Consider the following 20,996-nt stretch of genomic DNA (forward strand, 5'->3'; position numbering starts at 1 on the left):
GTTAAATGAAACTCCCAAAAGGAGTAACGGCGAAACACTTATGTAACGTTAGGGATTTTACCCTACGAAAAAAAAGATCGAGGACCAAACTGCATCCAGAGGATAAGTTTAAGGATTTTTGCCGCCAATAACCCTAACTATTAAGTAATGAAAAGCGCGCATTTCGTCCCCAAAAACAAGGTTCAGAAAATCACTTCTTTCGTTCTCTCTCTCTCCCTCTCTTCACGCCTTCAATTCCGATACGCAAATTAGGGCAAAGAAAAATCTCCTCTTCCGATTACTCTCTGCAATTCCGTAGCGTATCACACTGTACCGATGTCTTCGACGAGCTTCTCTGCTTCACGCACCGGGACCGCCTTTGCCACGCGCCGCCCTTGGCGCGAGCTCTTTGAGCCTCTCTCCTCGTTTTCCCGGCCAGAAAACGTCGGAGAATCCACCGTGAGGATCAGACGTAACCTAGGTTATTTCCGCGTCTATTACGCCTTGGCAGTACTTCTGATCCTGTTCCTCAGTCTCCTATGGCACCCGATCTCCATGATCGTCTTCCTCGCCGTCTTCGTCGCCTGGTTCTTCCTCTTCTTCTTCCGCGAAGAACCGCTCGTTCTCCTCCGATTCACGATCGACGATCGAGTGGTCCTTCTGGTCCTCGCCGCCGTCACGGTCGTTTCGCTGATTCTCACCGATGTTTGGCTAAACGTGCTCGTCTCGGTCCTGATAGGAGCCGCGATTGTCGTCTTACACGCCGCATTCAGAGGAACAGAGGATTTGTACTCCGACGAGCTGGAATCCGCTGAAGGAGGTTTGCTTTCTGTTGTCGGAAGTCCAATGCGTGGTCGATATTCCAGCGGTTAGTCCTGCTTACGAGTTGAATAATCAGTTGAAATCTTGAACGACTTATATTTCGGATTGGTAGTTTCTACTGTGCTTCTTCTTGCGGTCCAAGAAGCGGTTGAGAGTTGTTTGAAATTCACGAATTTGGGATGTATAGGATTTTGTTCAATCTTTGGTTCAATTTTACGCTTTGTTTTTTACTACTTTTTTTGGAAATGTCTGTAATAAAGAAAAAGACCATCTTTTATTGCCATCGTTTGAAGTTGAGCCCGTCAAACTTCCCCGGTCTCTCGGCCGGCATCACCGTGGGAGGCCCTCGAGCCACACCCATGTTTGGAGCATCTAGGCCCAAACCCGCCATCGGTTGAACGAGACCCGCGGGTCCGTTCCCGGCCGTAGCCGCCATCGAGCCTTGTCCCAAAGCCACAGGGATTTGGCCAACGTTGATCACGTTCGTCGGGGAGTTCACCAAGGAGGGATTGTCATTGACGTTCCCTCCAACATTCACATTCATCGAGTCGTTCACGTTAGACATATTTCTACAAAAGAAATTCAAAAATTAGTAATCTTCAAAACAAATCCGGGAACAAAAATAATGGAAAAAATAAAATATTTTTCCTTCCTTGCAACCTGTCTTAGAAGATAAAAAGCTTCAAGATTGTCAGCAATATTGTATTAATATTGACGAAAAAATAAGACAATTTGCATGGAAGAAAAATACACGTAAAATAATTACAAATAAACCGGCTAAACCTTAGAACCGGAAAACACAAACGGGAAAAATAGTCGAGGACGTTGGACGGTTTCCTTGAAGCTTTTTATCGCCCACCTCAGGTGCAGGATCGCTTGGACGATAGCCTCCCTGGATATAACGACAGTAAGACACACGAAGGCACCACTTAGTGTTAGAAATTGAGTAAAATTAAATAGGTGTTTTAATGAGCTCAATTTAATTTGTTCACTAAAGGACAAAATAGTGTGTTGTTGATTGAGAAAGTGAGTTTGTGAATGAGGAAGTGACGAGCTCGACTGGGGCGAGGTCGTCAGCTCGACTGGGGCGAGGTCGATTGAACGAAATGACAAAGTCATTTCAGTTCGACTGAGGGCGAGGTCGACTGGTCGACCTCCTGGCGAGCTCGACCTCCAGATGAGCTCGGCCTCCTGGCGAGCTCGACCTCCAGGTGAGCTCGACCGCCTTTTCGCGGAAATTCTCGCCAACGGTCGAGCCTCCTCATTTAGCAGTTATTTGTGGTTACCGTTCGAACTAACGGTCACGTCTCTTCAAAACGAACTATCGTTTGGCCAACGATCGTGTCGTTTGAGACTATAACCGTAGTTCGACCGAAACGGTGCGTCTGTTCGTAGTTCGACCGAAACGGTGCGTCTGTTCGCAGTTCGACCGAAACAGTGCGTCTGTTCGCAGTTCGACCGAAACAGTGCGTCTGTTCGCGAAGACCGTTAGTTCGACCGAAACAGTGCGTCTGTTCGTCGAACCTCTTCGCGAACAGGTACGATTGATTATATAATCCGATTTCGGATTCAGTAATCTACACACGTTTTCGAACCAACTTTCTCAATTCCCGAAACACTAATCCAGAAACACAGTTCTTGCTTATTTTCGGATTTTCACTCTGTCTTGATGCAGTCCGAACTAGGCTTGTCTTATCCTGCGGTATTCTTGTACAATAAACCTTAAGACACTTTGGGGTACTCGAAATACTATAAGGAAAGCGTTCCTATGCGTGATTCAAGCCTCGAAGTCTTCAATTTCGAAGAATTATCCAACACTTAGTGTATCAACGGCGAACTCAAACCTGTGTCAGAAACTGTCACCAAGACAAAAGGAATTTTTCGGGGAAGAGAGAAACTCGGGAACAGTGGGAGTATTGGATTCGGTGTGTATTCTGAATGAGAGCTGAAGCCTCTTTATATAGGCAAAGGCTACGTCGGTTTGAAGTTCAAAAATGTCCAGCCTTAAAGGCATTTAACGCAGGCTATTACAACCATTTAACACACCGTTTTTGTATTCAAACTCATGCAAACCGTGCAACGTATCCAGCCTTAATGGCATTAACCCGACCGAGTAAAGGTGGCACATTTAACCTCTCATAACTAAAGGTTTAATTTGGAAGAGAACTTTGCAATAAAAAGAAAGCCCGAGACCGAGACAAAACCCGAAACCCGAGCCGGCCCGGCCCGGCCCGGCTCGGCTCGGCGGCGCGCGTGTGTGTGCGCGCGCGCGAGGGGTTAAGAGATAACCCACCCACACTCTCCTCTCTTGCACTTGCTTGACCACTAAAGAAAGATGATAGTAATTAAACACTACCACAACACACATCCCCAACCAATGTGGGACTCTTGGTTTTCACTTCCACAACACAACAACAATTGTGTTTCTTTAGCCTACTTTGAGCATCAATTCCTCATTCATTTTAGGTCCGATTTTTGCAAACAAATATTCAATTTTATAGCCCTCGTTACGAGGAATCCGAATCACTCGGAATTATTCAATTCCGATGAGTGGAACCCACTCAAATTGTTGCCAAAAATCAGCCATCCACATGTTAATAAATAAAATTTATTAACTTCATTCCAACACCCGGAACGTTAAAAATAAGATGACATGACACGTGTCATCATCATCTGATTATTTTAACTAAATTAAAAAATAAATAATAATTTACAAAATTAAATGAAAATCTCTCTCTCTCTCTCTCATCCTTGAACAAAAACCGACCCAAAATACATATATTCGTACCCAGTATTTAAAATTGAAAATGACATGAAAAGTTAAAAGGATCAAAGCAAGGCAAACGACGTGGTAGCTTCACCGCCACCGAACTCACCTTCAGTACCGACTACGAGGCTCTGATCGGCGTGATCGCCACCCATCCCAACACCGACGTCGCCCTTTGGCGAGTTCCAAACCAGCACTGAGAACATCGCTGCCCATCGGGCTCGGCTGGTGGTTTACAAGCTTTCGTGACGGGGAACAGAGACAATATTGACGAAGACAATTTCAACATTGATTTTGATTTTCTACGACGGTCATTGACGGAGTCGAGTTCAGAGGAAGAGTCTACGGACGAGAATAATATTTGTTTGGTCGTGGAGTTGAATGAAAATGATGTATAAGTTAAGTCAGTGATTGCGTCAATATTGGAGTTGCGTGTGAGAGAGAGAGAGAGAGAGAGAGAGAGAGTGAGAGATAGGGGTTTTTTTTTCAATTTTTTAATATTTGTATTTATTTTTTAATTCAGAAAAATGATGAATATACATGTCATGTCCTCAAATTTAACGTTTCGGGTACTCACGAAAGGACAATTTTTTTTTTTTTTTTTTTTTTTTTTTACTTTTGATACTTTTTCCACAATTTTTAAAGTTTGGAGTATTTTGTCTAAAAAATGTATATTAGTAATATAAAAGGAGAAATTTCATTTTGTAGACCTCAAAATTATCAAAATATCAAGACTAGACTCGTTAATTTAATAATATCTGAAATTGGACTTTTGGACACTTTTCGGACAAAAATGCCCCTAAAAATCCATATGTGTAAAGAGCATCGGATTTCATCGGATTTTTACGGAGATTTTGAGTTGAAGGTCATCGGAAAAATCAGATGAATCTCATCGGAATCCGATGATCTCCGATGAGATTCATCAGATTTTGATTTTGAGTTGAAGGTCATCGGAAAAATCAGATGAATCTCATCGGAATCCGATGATCTCCGATGAGATTCATCAGATTTTGATTTTACCAAGTTTTTTAGAAAACCTAACTCGACCTAAAAGCTTCAAATCTGACTATTTTCATCCAATAATCACTCCAATCATGTATTTATACTACCCAACACCAATAAAACATGAAATAAAGATAAAAATCTTACATTTTCCGTCATTTTAGCTGTGGAACCTTCAAACTCTTGGAGACGCTCGTGGAATTTTGGACAACCTTGAATGCCGGTGGAAGCTCGTCGGAATCAATTGGAGACGTCGGAAATGGTCGAAATTTGGTGGAGCTCTCTTCGAATTTCAGTGGAGCTCGTCGGATTGGGGGTTTGAGAGAGAGAGAGAGAGATATGAAGAGGATTTGAAATGAAAGAAGAAAATGAGTTTTTTGGATTTTCAAGGGTATTTTTTTTTTATCCGAAAAATGTCCAAAAGTCTAATTTCGGATATTATTAAACTAATAAGTCTTAGTTTGGATATTTTAATAAGTAATGTCTACAAAACGAGATGTGCATCTTAGCAGCTCTATTTATTGAGCTAACGAATGGCAATTTCGATATTTCTGGTAAACTGCGAGGTCAGTTAGTTGAACGAAACAAAGACAACCTTGCTGCTGCTACCTTTCTTTCTTACCATCCAAGCGAAAACAATACAGCAACCAACAATCTAAATCAAAGATCGTGTTACTAATCTCTCTCTCTCTCTCTCTCTCTCTCTCTCGAAAGTCGAAATAAACAAATTAAATCAAAGATTGTCTTACTAATCTCTCTCTCTCTCTCTCTCTCTCTCTCTCTCTTATTTTCCTCTGCAACAGAAAACACCTTTGAAACCCGAAACCCTAATCGAGCTTTCTCTTCCTCGATTCGGGTCTCTCTTTCTCTGATTTCTCTCTCATAGGGTTTGCGAGCGTCGATGGGACAGCAGTCTCTGATCTACAGCTTCGTGGCTCGCGGGACCGTAATCCTCGCCGAGTTCACGGAGTTCTCCGGAAACTTCACGAGTATAGCTTCGCAGTGTCTCCAGAAACTTCCAGCGACCAATAACAAGTTTACTTACAACTGCGATGGTCACACCTTCAACTACCTCGTCGACGATGGATTCAGTAATTCTCTCTTCTCTCCGATCTTTTAGGATACCCGTTCTATTATCCAAGAATATTTGTGTTTTCCGATCTCCGATTTGTTTTGACTCTTTTTTTTTTTATGTGGAAACAAAGAGATCATTTCACTGTGGCTTGTTTTCGTAATGTATTTCTTGATTCTCGCGGTTTTGTTGTTTTTCAGTAGACTTGTTTTGTATAAGAAAACTACAATCGGAATGTGCGAATTTTCAGTTTATTGGTTTCGTCCGGTTACAATAAGGGAATAAATTAGTGACATACATGACTTTGCTCTTGTTTGGTGGCAAATGTTAGTGTTGAATTAACGCAAGTTACTGGTGAAGTGAAGTCCTGAATTCAGTCAGAAATTGGGTTTTATCCAGTGAATTATGCTTGTTACTGTTCAAATTGCTTTTCATTTCTGGACTTCACTTGCTGTTCTTGGTTGCCTTTTTTGTAACTTACGCTTGTTAATAAGTTTTCCAAAAATGATCTGTGTATAATTACCTAAAATTCCTACTCTCAGTATAGGTTTAACTTCTAGTTGGTTGTTTGCACAGTTGAAATAGCTCTTTCCGTGTATGACTCAAATTGAATGTGATGTTATATTTACCAAATATGCAACTGATAACCCGCCACTTTTAATTTATGTATTTCTTCACACAAAAAAGGATATTTAATTCAGGACAAGGAGTAATAATTTAGTTATTTGCAGCTCTGTTATACCTTAGATTTAGATAATATACTGGTGCTAAGTGATTAAAAATACGTTTTCCTTGTTGTCCTTCGCCTGATTCTGCTGCTCATTTTTTCCTTCCCCGTTTTAAGACCTCAGTACATTATGTCTTGTAAGTTTGAGCTGGATAATTAATAAACGATGTTTCAACTTACTGTGTTGTCGCTGTGGAGGCAATTGGTCGACAAATTCCAATTGCATTTCTCGAGCGAATCAAAGAGGATTTTGCCAAGAGATACGGTGGAGGAAAAGCCGCAACAGCTGTTGCTAATGGTCTCTGAACAAGGAATTTGGGTTAGTTCCGAATCCCTCACGATATCCTTGAATCCCGAAAATTCCCCAAATCGATTTTTATTTCCATGAAGTAAAAAAATTTCAACCTCGAGTTTTAGATTTTTCTTACTGTAGTTCATGTGCAATTATACAGCACACTAATGCCAGTTTGGCTAACATTACTGTAGGCCTAAACTAAGGGAGCATATGCAATACTTTGTGGATCATCCTGATGAGATCAACAAACTTGCTAAAGTAAAGGCTCAGGTCTCAGAAGTTAAAGGAGTCATGATGGAGAACATTGAGAAGGTAAGGCACTATTGTCAGCTTATTTTCTATAAAGCTAAACATAAAACGAAGTAACATTCTATTGGTTTTTTTTTTTTTTTTACATTCTTTTATTTCCTTATGTTCAATGTTATGGGTTTGTTTTTATGATTTTGTGGCCTCGCTCTGTTGTTTTTTGAGTAAACTGTATATAAATCGTATAGACGCGATATCAGACTCTATAAGCCATCTTTCAATTCTGTGCCGGTCCTTGATCGCGGAGAAAAGATCGAACTTTTGGTTGATAAAACAGAAAATCTTCGCTCTCAGGTCAGCTTCTGGTTAAGGTTTTGCTGTTATTGATGAGTAAAATTGACCAAAACCAAGTTTTCACAACTCGAAGCAGTGCAGGATTTTTTTTTATTGCATTTTAAATGAGTTTTTAATATCTTCACATTCCATAATTTTTATTTATTTATTGCATTTCCTTTAAAATTTATTGCCCCTGAACTACGTACCTTTACCCATGTCTTAGATGTAAGGAGATATTTGGCCTAGATTGCATCAGAACTGCCTATCAGATTAAACTGGCGGCTAAGTAATTGTCCAAAGATGTTCTGAACATTTTAAAATTTATAAATATGATCTGTGTTATCGATTTAATTTTCATCAGACTCCCAGTACTTGCATGCCTTAATCTCTAATCTAAAGGATCATCATGAATGTGGAAATCTGTAGGCACAAGATTTCAGGCAGCAAGGAACACAGATGAGGAGGAAGATGTGGTTGCAGAACATGAAGAGTAAGCTAATCGTTTTGGCCATCTTGATTGCCCTCATTCTCATCATCGTCCTATCGGTTTGCGGGGGCTTTAACTGTTGATGATCGCTCCGAACCCGTCTTTTGTGCACAATGATTTTTGTCTCCTATTGATATATAGAGTCATGCATTGTAAGACTTGTATAGTTTGTGCTCAGATTTCGTTGTTTTCTAGTTTCTTTTTTTAGTGTGTGGAAGGCATGTTTTCGCGTCTCTCTTGTCCCAAGTCTTTACCCCAAAGAAGGTTTGAAACAAATGGAAAAATGAAACGTAGTGTGTGATTTGTTCCACATTTCAGTAGTGTCTTTTCTTTAATTTTGTTCCGCCATTTGTGTTTTCTAGTTATCTGGTTTTTTACAATATCATGCCTCCCATTCTTTTTTATGAGACCCTCGTTATGTCTTAACGAGCTCCACTCGGTCGGAGCCGGGACCGTTCTCGCCAACGACACCGCCAACCAGACGTTTTGCATGGCCAAGGCCGGCTCCGACAAGAAGATGCCTTAGGCCGTGTTGGACTGGGCTTGTGGGCCCGGGAAAGTGGGTTGCTCGCTCAATAAAAGGTTGACTTCCACTGCCGGGGTTCGAACCCGGAATCTCAATAATCGTTTGTGATTAACCATGCGCTACAGCGGATCTTTTAATCAAACTAATGAACTTATTAATATATCTATAACATTGTAAAGGTATTTTAATATGAAAGTGGTTTTTTCCCCCCTTATTTGTGTTAAAAGACAATTGTTTTTGCCGATATTTGTTGTCTCAATTGATGAATGTAGATATAATTCTTCATCTTCTGAAAAGAAAAGCCCTCTCTGCAATTAGATCACTTGCACAATTGGAAAATATAAGAGTAGCTAATGTCTTCTGTATGTCAAAATTTTGGGACCAAGGTGTATTAGTTTTTTGCTAATGTGATCCTGACATTTCCGTTACAAGTTCATGTTTGTGGTTTGCCGTATTTTTTAGCTTACATTATTCTAAAGCTGTCTTACTATGATTGTCCAAAAACTAACTATTTCCCCTACTCTTCAAATGTTGACGTTTGGAATCTTGAACATATAATAAATGGTAGGTCATCGATTAAAATAATTTATCTTTATCTAACCTTGATTTGGATAGGATTATCGATTTATGGCCATAATTTTGGTCGTGGATTCTTGCAGTCCCCACTTAAGTTTTGGATTAGCAACCAAGTCAAACGTGATCTCTCAATAAACGTTACTTGCTTAATCTCGTCGGGGTTCGAGTATGGTTGTGATACACTCCGGAATAATTTATAGAATAGACTTAATTAGTTTATGGGCCTATATAATGAAATATATTTCCTCTCTAACTCTCTCTTTACCTCTTCCACTTCCCTTTCCTCATATTTATAGTGCTCACCTGATAGGCGAAGATTGTATCAAGTTGAGCCTTATATGACTGAGACATTGAGTTTTTTTTGTCCTTTAGCTCAAATAATTGAGCCAAAATTGAGGTAAAAAGATGAAGGTAAAAAGCAAACACTTGTTACAAATTCTAAGATATCATACAAAGGAGTTGTCGTTATATATAGTGTTCATTTTAATTCAGCTTATTTGGTCGATTTTTGTCCGGTCGAGTTGGTGTCGATAATAATGTTGAAAATTTGAGCAATAGCTAACGAAAATCTTTGACCGATTAAATATATGCGGTAAACCAAAAAAAAAAAAGTAAAAAAATTGCTAGGTGAAGACCTAAAAAACGATATATTTAAATGCTTGGTTTCAAGATAAATTTCCCTTTGTTTTTTCCGAGGCCCCTTAATTTGTAGTAAAAAAAATGAAGGGGGAATTACAAAAGTAACTATTTTTAAGTGTAATATTTTAAAATTAATGTCTATTTTAAATGCTTTAAAAAAAATTAACTATTAAATTATTATTTTTATTTAAATTAAACTGTAAATAATAAATAAAATTAAGCAGAGCCAAAATTGTACACAAATATTTTTAAAAATATTATAAAATAAAATTAAAAGTCGGTTTACAACTTAAAAACAAATAGTAAAGCTTTTAAATATGTTAGTTTTGTGATAAATTGCTACCAAAACTATTTCCACGAAAACGACACCGAGTTCCAATATTTTCAAGCTTCAAACTATATTCGTGTATACATTTGTAAAATAGGTAAAAAAGTAAAATTAAAACTGGTTCGAGAGAGAGAGAGAATCGGTTTCTGAATCTCGCTAAGATTTCCGTGCCAAACTGCTCCCCCGGCTACGACAACTCCGACGCCTCCGGCGCTGCACGCCACCCAGGCATCGAACGAGAGAGGGCGCACCACTAGGTTCACGCCGGCCGCTACGCAGGTCAGGAACGACGAGTTGACCAACATGGTCAACGTGCTAAGGGAGGAAGTCCGAGAGCTGCGAGTGGCGCATACAAGAACCCCCTTGGTGAGAAGCATGATTGAGGGCGTGACTTTGTCATTCGCGGCACACGTGCTCGCTGACTACACTGGGGGAAGCTTCCGCCCGCCCGTCATACCGCTCTACGACGGAAGCACATACCCTCTTTACCACATTCACCAGTACCAGACCAACATGAGGATGGCGGGACAATCCCCGTCAACAATGTGTCAGGCATTCTGCATCACCCTCACCGGTACCACGTTCGAGTGGTTCCAAAGGCTCGGACGAGGGTCCGTGCAATCATTCGAAGACCTCCGGGAGAGGTTCCTCACTTGCTTCTCTGCCTCATTGATCCAGAGAAAGGAAAAATCATACATCCTAACGATCAAACAGTGCGGCTCCGAGACGCTCCAACACTACCTTAATCGGTTCATCGAGGAGTCCAACAAGGTGGACGATTACGAGGATGGCGACGCTGTCTACGCCTTCATTGATGGCCTACGAACCGGCGACCTTTTGACGTCGCTGGTAAAGCAGCGACCTGCTACGATGACGGAGCTCATATCACAAGCCACCCAGGATATCTCCATCGAGGAGTACTACAAGTGTCGGAGAATCCGCGAGAGGGGAAACCGGCGTAAGGACGAGGATGAGGTCGATGTCGACTAGCGAAGAAAGAAGAGCCGGAGCCCCAACACCGCGGTCTCGAACGTCCGACCCCCGCCAAGACAGAGACCCCTACTAGTCGAGAAGTTCCAGAGGAACACCGACTTCACACCACTCAAAACGACACCGGATCGAATTCTGGCCTTGCACCTAGGAAATGTTCACCGAGCCCCGACCCTTGGCGAAGGACCCCTCGAAACGCAACAAGAACAAGTACTGCCATTTCCACAAAGATCACGGTCACCTCACCGCCGAATGCATCGAGCTCAGGAGGCAGATCGAAAATCACATCCAGAATGGCGAGCTGAAGGAGTTCGTGATGGCCATGGTCGTCAATCCGGACCCCGTGCCGAGGAGGCAGGTTCCCCAAAACGACAGGCGGCAGGAACGTGGGAAAGAAGTTGTCGCGGGTGGAAGCAACAACAACGACACCCGAGGCAACGTGGCCAACGCCCCACTCAACTTGGTGACCACTATATTTGGAGGGCCAGAAACTGGGGATACCGCGCACGAGCGAAAAAACTATGCGCGGGCGGCGGCCGGAGAGGGCCTATCCCACCATATCAATCTCACCCAGAGCACTTGCCCGGCCACGCCGTTCGAAACGATCTACTTCATCGAATAGGAAGCCCGCCGAGTGATGCATCCGCACAACGACGCCATCATTGTCAAAGCGCAGATAGCAAACAATATGGTGAAGAGGATTCTCATTGACAACGGGAGCTCGGCCGACATCCTGTTCAAGACTGCCCTTGACCGGATAGACCTTGGAGAAATCCGCCCGACCCCAGTCAAGACCCCGCTCTTCGGGTTTGCAGGAGAGTGCATTTACACGGAAGGTTCCATAAGCCTCCCAATCACATTTGGACAGGAGGGGGGAGCCCAGGTCACGCGCCTGGTGGATTTCCTAATTGTGGATCGACCTTTTGCTCACAATGTCATCATAGGGCGACCGACGCTCAACAGACTCCGCGCAGTCACCTCAACATACCACCTCCTCATGAAATTCCCGACACCGAAAGGAGTAGGGGTGATGCGAGGAAGCCAAGCCGACTCCAGGGCATGCCACGTCCAGGGGTCCCGCATCAGGAAAGGCAACGCCATGGTAGGGGTCATATGTCAGGCCGGAGATGACCTCCCAGGCGAGATCAACAAGGCGCAAGAACTCGAGGACCTGGACCCACGAGAAGAAGCCGACACCAAGAAAGTAGAGGCGTCTAGCGATCTCGTGCCTGTGATACTCGACAATGCCAACCCCGAACAGGTCGTCATGATCGGAGCGCACCTGCCGGCCGAATTAAAAGACCAACTCAAAGCATTCCTCCGAGAACACAAAGACGTTTTCACATGGATGCACGCGGACATGCCGGGATCGACCCATAGATCATCTCTCATCGGCTCAACGTGCTCCTCGGAGAGAATGGGAAAATCCAGAAGAGAAGGTCGTTCAACCCAGAAAGATACCTCGCGATCAGCGAGGAAGTGGAGAAGTTAATCACCGCCAAGTTCGTCCGCGAGGCCAAATTCCCGAGCTGGATCTCCAATGTGGTCATGGTGAAGAAGTCGAACGGAAAATGGCGAATCTGCATTAACTACACCGACATCATCCTATTGGTATATCTCTCCTATATTATAAGTACATATCGTTATTTACTGTTCATCTTATTTTGTCCAATCAAATTGATGATTCACTTTAGAATCAGGCCGGAATGGAATAGAATGGAATCAAATATATTGTTTGGTTTACTTAATTAAATAGTAATCATCATTCTATGTAATCATCATTCATCCATTTTAAGTGAATCCCCATTACTTCAGTAGGTGAGATGAATCACTCATTCCATCGGTAACAATTTAATATCCCAAAATTGCCCCACTCATATTTTTCAAACAAAACATCAGACGAAGGAAAACCAAAAAAAAAAAAAAAAACCTAATCCTCCATCGCTTCGTCGCCGCCGTGACGGACTCTTGTGGAGAAACCCGAAACCCTCCTACACCCACACGTCACTTCGTCGCCGCCGTTCCTAATCCTTCAGTACAATAAGTTTATTTTGTATTTTTGTATATCTATTTCTTCCTATGAGTACAGCTTGTGTTTTTCATTCTCAGATGACCCGAGATCCACGTTTTGAGTCTTTATGTGGTAATCTCGATAACGATGGGTAAGTCATTGTGTTTTTTTTTTTTCGGATATGTTTAGATTTGATCCGGTTAGGTTTCGTCTCAAAAGTTTGTTCTTGTAACTCGTATTTTCAGGTTTAGGAAGAGATACAATTTTTTTTACGCAGAGACTCTTCCTGCTGAAAAACAGGTGAATAATATTTTTAATAAAATGAAGAAGATGAGAAATGAGGGTATTTTGGTAAAATTTCATTCATTCCATTCTAAAGTTTTGGGATTAGGAAAAACAAACCAAATAGATGAAAAGTATTTAGCATTCCATTACTATTACCGTTCTTATTCCCATTCACATTCCATTCTCACTTTTATTTTCTACCAAACATGCCCTTATTTCTTCTTCTCCATTCTTCCTCACCGCCTCTCTCCCTTACCTCACCTCACCGCTGTCTTTCTCTTCCTCTCTCTCTCACCGACTCTCGGCCCTTCTCTCCTGAACAACGCCACCACCCTTTCCCCCTCTTCCTCTCCTTCGTCCTCTCTTCCTCTCTCCCGCGCGAGCGCCGACCCCGACTGCGCGCGTGCCTCTGCCGACTGCGCGACCAGCGACCGTGCGCCGCCATCTCTCCCTCTCGCCTGTTGTCTCTCTGTCCTCGCGCTCAAACGACGCTTCCGAAGAATCTCGGTCGCCCGATTCCGTTGTCTTCGTCATCGGCTTCCAGACTTTTAGGTTTGTAAATTAGGGGTTTTATAATTTTTATTTCTAAGGTTTGATATTGGCATCTGATTTGGGGAATTCCGAAATCGTGGTTGTTTGGATTTGCGTAGGCATACATAAAAGCATAGTGTTCACTATCAAAGTAATCCATGTGTCTTCTTAGTGTTGAATTGGCAAATATAGTATAGCATTTACACCACCACAACTACACCCCTTATTTATCCAATTTTCTTGATACAATTCCATAAGCAGAGCGCAACGAAATAGAGAAAAATATCGCCCAGGAAGAGAGAGAGAGAGAGAGAGGCAGCTGTAGAGGAAGACAGAGAGACAGCGAGAAAGAAAAAACGAGAACTAAGGAAGCGAGGAATTGAACACGATGAGGTGATTGAGAAGATTCTAACCGCGAAGTCGCAAAGAAAAGAGGTAGTCTCAAATTTCAGAATTATATATTTAGGGTTGTGATTTTGATTCTGAGGTTGAGTCTTGGCCAATGATTATTTTCTTTGTAGCTGTTTGGTTAATCGTAGTTGCTGATTAACTTTGTTTTCCTGGATTCGCTATTACTTCTATTTCGAATATTTTTTTATATTACTGATAAAATCAACATATTATATGTGTTTGTTGAAGAACAAAATATTAAACTGAAATTAAAAATAAAAACAACTATTACTGGATATTTGATTTAGCTGTTTTTTCATGGTTTTATAGTTTGCTGGTATCTTCGAATTTTCAAATTAAACTTTATTATTGTTTTACTGCAGAGTACTAGGTTCCTATGCGTAATATATGTGCTCAATTCAAAGAATTCAGCTTCAAATGCCAGAAATCGAAATATAAAGTGCGCCATTTGTTTTTTGATCGTATTTCAGATACTTCTATGGCCTGTTTATGCAGGGAATTGGCAAAAGATTTTTTGGTTGCTGGTACTGCCTCAGAGTCTCTTTATGGTGCCTGTGAGGCAATATTCAAGACTGACATGGTACTTTTCATAAAAAAAAAGTTTTGTTTTTCATCAGTATAAATATTACTCATGTAGCTATTAAATTTACAAACTTAATATTTCTTGCTCAACAACTTGTACTTGAAAAGCAGATGATGCGCTTGTTTTATATTGAGGTTGATAAGAAAGCTGATGTTTAATACTCAAGAGTCAAGACTAAAAAAAGCCTTATAAACTATGGTAATAAGACTTGGTGGGAGATGAAAAAAGACTGCGTTAGGGTCAAAGTAAATCCTTAAATAAGCAATTTGTTTTAATGAAGGCCATTCTCCGATTTTGACTCTTCTTCCTCTCTTTCACAGGTTTTGATTTTCTTGCTTGATTTTGCTTCTTCGCCCCCCACGGCTCATTCGCCGCGACTCGGACTCGGCCTGGAGATCGCCATCACCGGAAGCGATGGTGATAGCTGCATCGAAGTCGTCATCGGTGATGTCGATCGACAGATAGGTCAGCCTCGCGCGGCGTTGCCGGATCAAGTTCCGCCGGGAATCGGTCTTCGATATGTACACTTCTTTCGCAGTCTCTCTCGCCTCCGGCAATCTCAAGCTCGATCCTTTCCACCACCTACATCGCTCAGGATTTTCATTTCCTCAAGGCCTTCGCCCAAGCGTGAGTCTTTTTTTTGTCTTCTGATTTGTTCAGTTATTTAATATGGCTTTGATTCATGGCCTGTTACCAGCGTTGTCTGATTTGTCTGAATCAGAGGGCTTTTCCTCGTCTAAGAGTTGAAAATTTTGTATGTAAAGGGTATAGGTTAAGCCTATATTGTAATTTTTGGCATCGCTATTAACTGAATGTGTAGGTTTTGCATTTAACTTGATCCTTATAAAAGAAGTAGGGGTAGTGGATATAAGATTACCATGAAATTTTGGTTAGACGAGATATCATTCTTAAAAGAAATTATAATTTTGTCTAGGTAGATTTTATTTTTTCCGTTATTGTTAAGGTTGCCGGAAAAACAAAACCTTAGGTAATCTTTATTAGCTGGGTGTCTTGGGTTCAATTTTCTTTTTCTTTTTTTGCTTATCTATTTAGTTTACTGCTGTAGCGGACAAAGAGTTAGCTGATATGTGATTCTAAATATTAGGCTTTCATATTTGTTAGGAAATTATTTTAGATAAATATATGAATTGGACTGTTTTACTCCTTAAACTTTATATTTGTTTCTTTTAGTTTTATGCATGAACTCACAGTTTTTCTCTGTAATGCTGGATATTGAGTTTGTATGATTTTAAAATACGTATTCCTTGTGGTTAAACATATTCACTTCAAATTCAATTTGGCGTATATCTCGATCAATAGTTATTCGTGTGGATTCAAGATTAGGTTAAGAAATTGTCAGTTTCTTCCATAGATGTTGCTGATTTAGGGGATTTTTTTAGGACAAATATAGGCCCTTTTTATTTGGCGATTATCCCTCTCTCGTTGCTCTCTTATATTTTTTAATTATATTATCAGAGTTGATCATCATAGACCATTTTTATTATTATTTTGAAATCGTTGAATTTCAGTTCCAGTGCGCTAATTTTTTATGGTCTGTAAGTGGAAGCTTCATAAGCTATATTTAGTGTTAATTGTTCAGTGCTTAATTGGACATGACTTTTAAGCTAAGCTTTAAGACTGGACATGACTTATTGTTAATAAATGGCTGAACAATCTGGAGATATCAAGAGAATAGACCTGATCGCACGATGGTACTTGAAGAAACATGTGCAAGTTTTAAGAGTTCGTTCTCATGATATTTAATGGCGTGTTCATGGTTATGATTTCTTCTTCTTCTGATTGTGCGGAGTAAGTAATGGTTTGTACAAATTATGTATATGTTTACTTTGTGCAACTATATGTATGTTTAGCTTTTTCTTCTTTTTCTTTCCTTTGGTCTTAATGTGATCGAGACAGACGTTTTATGGAACATTCACGAGCCAAGTCGAGGCCATGTTAATTTAAAATTTTACAATGAAACATGATTAGCACTCTGTTTTTTTTTCTCCCTGAAATAGAAATGCCTTTTTTATGCTTCTCTTCGATAATCGTGCTCTTCTTCCAGTATGATTTCAAAGGAAACAAAGATCTGTTCGGTTCGTCAAGGCCATGGGTGAGGCTGGTATGTATGTGCATTTACGGTTCGGTCCTTATGTTTGTGCTGAGTGGAGCTATGGGTTAGTAATGTATTAAATTCTCTCACTGTTTTTCAGTTTGGGTTAATTAGAATTTAGAAGATATATCTATCGTTGTTTTGATTCAAATTATGTCAACATTGGTTTCCATGTGTAGCTGCATTTCATCCCTGAAGTCGAGCTTCGAACTGATAACGGTCCTTAGAAGGTTAGAAGGTCAGGTTCTCATATTTTTCTTCTTCCAATTGTCTTTCACTTGTTTGATTCTTTGCTATGTCTAAAACTAAGCTATACATTTTTTTTTTTTTTTTTTTATCTATTTTCAGGCTGAATGAAGCGATTCACCGGTAAGATAATCAGCCTGGTGAAGCAAGAGAAGCTCTACGCTTCACAGGGCGGACCCATTATCTTTTCTCAAGTTTGATTAATTTTTTATTTAGAATTTTTTAATCATTGAGAACGAGTATGGAAACACTGCGGAGCCGTACGGGGCTTCAGGGAAATCGTACATCAGATGGTTGGCGGGTACGGCTTTGGCTATGGACACTGGAGTTCCGTGGGTCATGTGCCAGCAAGAAGACACTCCCGATCCCTCTGTGAGACCGTTTTCTCCAATGAATTACATCGATCTCTACACTCTTTTTTCCTTTTTTTTATAATTATTCTAACGAGTGACTTGTTGCAGATCAACACTTGCAATGGATTTTACTGCAATCTGTACAGCCCGAACTCGTACAACAAACCCAAAATGTGGATCGAGAATTGGGTTTGATGGTACTTTTTTTTAAATTCTTTTTCATGTAACCTAGGTCCCTGTTCGTATTTATAAGTCATTTGATGAGTTATTTTTTCCTTCTTCCAGGTTTCTTGCTTTTGGCGGATCATTGCCTTCCAGGCCTACGGAAGATGTTGCTTCCAGGTACTAATGAATTCTAGATTTTCACAAAATACACGACCAATTAAAACAATAGCTGAGATTTTGATCTCCGGAACCCTAGAAGACTGACCTTTGCTGAGAGATTCCGGAGAGGGCTCGATGGTCTGGAGAGTGAAGGGGACGAAGGCGAGTCGTGGAAGCCAAAAGGGGTCTCGGATCTCGTCCATGACCTCGGGAACGGAGACGAACTTGTCGGCGCATCGACCTCGGGTTCGACGTCGGGGCTGGTTGACTCTTGAGGATGTTGGACCAGCAAGGTTTTGGGACTTCTTCATCCGCCATTGTTGTAGGTAAGAGATAGAGAAAGACAGAGCGCGAAGTTTTGTTAATATCTAAAATTCTGAAACCGTAATAACTGGATGAATGGTTTGTTCGTTGATTCGGTTTCGATGTCGTTTTTCGTAATCTCTTTCAATTGTTTGAAAAACGACATGTATTATCTATCCCCTTCTCCCCCACGTGCGAAGCACGTTTCCCCTCTAGTATACATATATATATATGTTTACTTCATTTTCTTTTTATATGTTATGGATTCTCGTAAATCGAATTTCTTCTTCTCAATGTTGGAACCTCGTGGTCGTTATGTTATTCCTATAGCGAATTGTGGCTAGCTACACTGTTGTGTTGTTTATACAAAATAGCCTGCTGTGAATGCACTTTCGTAGTTGAGTCTAATGTAAGATTCATTATGCTGAAATCTACACATTTTGACTGGTTATAGGACGAACTTATGTATGGTTTTTTTTTTTTTATATATATATATAAACAGTACATTAGTTTATTAAGTGGATGCACTGTTACGAATCTTCTATACGATTGCCCTGGATTAGCAGCTTGGTAAATCACGGACAATGAAAGTTATAGCTTTGTCCGTGGATTTCTAGTTCTAGGGTATTGAAATGTCATAATTGAGATTAATAGTTTGTTGCCCTGCGTTAATAAGGTCGGTTCTTTACGGTGGTCTCCGCTTAGGATTGTACGAACCCTCAAAGTACGCTTGTAATCAGGCTTTCGGATCCACCAACATCTTCGTCAAGATCGCTTCTGGTTTGTTTTCCGGTGCCATCGCAACTGCTTTGACCAACCCAATCGAGGTTTTGAAGGTCAGACGTAAATTATAATAAGCAATCTTATTTACTCATGAATGTCTTGTTTCGATTTCCTCGTTTCTCACAACTGAATGCATTCTCATCTTTTTACCAGGTTCGGTTACAGATGAGTTCGAACTCGAGCAGAGGAGGAGCGGGTGAGGAATTGAGGTGAATCGCGTCTCAGGAGGGAATGAAGGCTCTGTGGAAAGGAGTCGGGCCTGCCATGGCCAGAGCTTCTGCGCTGACGGCATCGCAGTTGGCGACATATGACGAAACCAAGCGGGTCAAGTTCTAAGCCAACGCTACTTTTCTTCACTTTGAGTATCCCAGGAAAGTAATTTCCAAATCGTTCGGTCCAATATTTAGTTGGTCACTGGAAAGAATTTCTGGTCTATTATGCATTTTTTTAAATTTTTTATTTTATTTTAATATTTGTCCCAAAACCTTTGCTTTTGCAGATTCTTGTGAGATGGGCATCACTTGAGGAAGGGTTTCATCTTCATCTTGCGTATGACATCTCAACCCACTTTCATTTTCTTCCGATGTTTTAATGTTCTCTATATTTACTGACTTTGTAGTTGGTGCTTTTTTTATAATTGTCGTTTAGAATGGTTTTAAAGATAACTGGAATAGTAATAATGATAATAATCAAGTAAAAGTTTGCGATAAAGATGGTCTCCTAGAGCATGTCAACATGATGTTGAAAAATGTGTTACTTCCAAATGTATGAAAAACAGATCATAAACTTTTAGATTCATTAAATTTCAGGCTAAAACAAGTTGTTTGTGGTTAAAATATAAACTTTGTCTGGCCTAGAGAGAGAGAGAGAAGGAAAAACCAGCCTAATAAACGGACTAAAATGCTTTTTCCTTGCATTAATTCTTGTGTATTTATTTTCATAACCTAAAACTTTTTTTTATTATTAATTATTATGTTGGTGAATGTGTTTACCACTTAGCTAACTTTTTATACATTTGGGGTCATTATTTTGCTTTTGATGAAGTTCAAGTTTGGTTGCTGGTGGAATCAGCACCTTGATAACAGCTCCCATGGACATGATCAAAACCCGCCTCATGTTGCAACGAGTATCTAAAACGGTTGGCAACTACCGAAATGGATTTCATTGTGCATGTAAGGTAACCGTCAAATGTTCATTTTTTTATATTATTATTATTCTTCTTCTTCCTTTCAAGGTTTTAATTGTTGACCTACAGCAACTAGACAAAGAGCAGTGTCTGTCTCTTATACTTTTCACATTCAAATTTATGTCTGTTAAGTTGGCTTGGTGATATCGGGACCCAGATTTACTAGTCGGCAGTTTTAAAATTTAGCGAACACATTTCTTAACTCTTGAACTTGACAAAGTATGTGTGTGCATGTTTTTTTCCAGGTAGTCCGTACAGAAGGACCTAAAGCCTTTATAAAGGGTGAGTTTCCTCGGTCATGCCATGCTTCTTTTCACCTTTCATTCGTTTCAGTGTTGAGAAAATAGCATTACGTTTAACTTGGAAGTGTTATTTTCTCGGATATTTATTTGTTTCAAATCTTTTATGAGGGGCTTTGCAATTTTTGCACGGTTAGGTCCGCAAACAACAATAACTTTTATACTCTGCGAGAAGCTACGCGAGCTCGCTGGATTACGAGCGATATAGCAAGATTTCCATCGCCTCTGATATTTGGTTTCTCTCCGACACTCTGATTGATCTTATAGTATAGCGGTGAGTTTCTTCAGATCAGCATAAATTACCACCATATTCATATTTTTTTTCTTCTCTGTTTTTCAACTTCTCCAATGCTATTTGTTGGATATACTATTCCTTGGGGTCCCAATTATTTGATATTTTTATATTGAGCTTTTGCCCTAGATTCTGGCTGTCCAAAATAAATTATTTGATTATGAATCCCCTTCTACTTTTGCATTGATGATATTATTATTATTATCATGACGATGCAACTGTTTTGTTACCCCTTATAGTAAATGAAAAAAGGTTCTTATCTTTTTTCCTGATTACTTCTTCTGTGAAAGTTACCTTCGCTTTGAAAAGTGTGGGTTTGTTTATTTATTTATTAGGACTACAAAAGGGCTTGGTTGAGTTAGCTGAGCTGGAAGCTTGTTAAAGCCACGACACGTAATCAAATTTGTCACTTGGGTAAACCTAATATTTCGTTGACTTGTGTTAGGACTTGATCAAAAACTTAAAGCTTCTGATAGGCATTGCA

General features: G+C 40.4%; 2 long non-coding RNA genes and 3 pseudogenes across 5 annotated transcripts; all 5 read left to right on the forward strand.

Moving 5' to 3' along the window:
- Positions 1-148: 148 nt before the first annotated feature.
- LOC149388706 (PRA1 family protein F3 pseudogene) lies at positions 149-1,049 on the forward strand (annotated as a pseudogene).
- Positions 1,050-5,294: 4,245 nt separating this feature from the next.
- LOC149388707 (vesicle-associated membrane protein 722-like) lies at positions 5,295-8,452 on the forward strand (annotated as a pseudogene). Its single transcript, XR_016301068.1, has 5 exons — positions 5,295-5,661; positions 6,518-6,688; positions 6,856-6,976; positions 7,181-7,264; positions 7,673-8,452. The product of XR_016301068.1 is annotated as a vesicle-associated membrane protein 722-like (transcript).
- Positions 8,453-13,993: 5,541 nt separating this feature from the next.
- On the forward strand, positions 13,994-17,332 carry LOC149388708 (uncharacterized). Of its 2 annotated transcripts, none has more exons than XR_016301069.1 (6): positions 13,994-14,054; positions 14,526-14,610; positions 14,934-15,240; positions 16,679-16,790; positions 16,906-16,964; positions 17,075-17,332. It is a non-coding gene; the product is annotated as an uncharacterized LOC149388708 (long non-coding RNA). The 2 variants fall into 2 exon arrangements; XR_016301070.1 differs by having other exon boundaries at positions 16,692-16,790.
- A 107-nt stretch (positions 17,333-17,439) lies between these two features.
- On the forward strand, positions 17,440-17,770 carry LOC149388709 (uncharacterized). 2 transcript variants are annotated; one of them, XR_016301072.1, is made up of 3 exons: positions 17,440-17,522; positions 17,611-17,667; positions 17,750-17,770. It is a non-coding gene; the product is annotated as an uncharacterized LOC149388709 (long non-coding RNA). The 2 variants fall into 2 exon arrangements; XR_016301071.1 differs by having other exon boundaries at positions 17,747-17,767.
- A 13-nt stretch (positions 17,771-17,783) lies between these two features.
- LOC149388710 (mitochondrial uncoupling protein 2-like) lies at positions 17,784-20,762 on the forward strand (annotated as a pseudogene).
- Positions 20,763-20,996: the final 234 nt, after the last annotated feature.

The sequence above is a fragment of the Urtica dioica genome, chromosome 8, assembly GCF_054948205.1.
Source record: "Urtica dioica subsp. dioica isolate 48M chromosome 8, U.dioica_male_clone48M_v1_H2, whole genome shotgun sequence".
Lineage (NCBI taxonomy): Eukaryota > Viridiplantae > Streptophyta > Magnoliopsida > Rosales > Urticaceae > Urtica > Urtica dioica.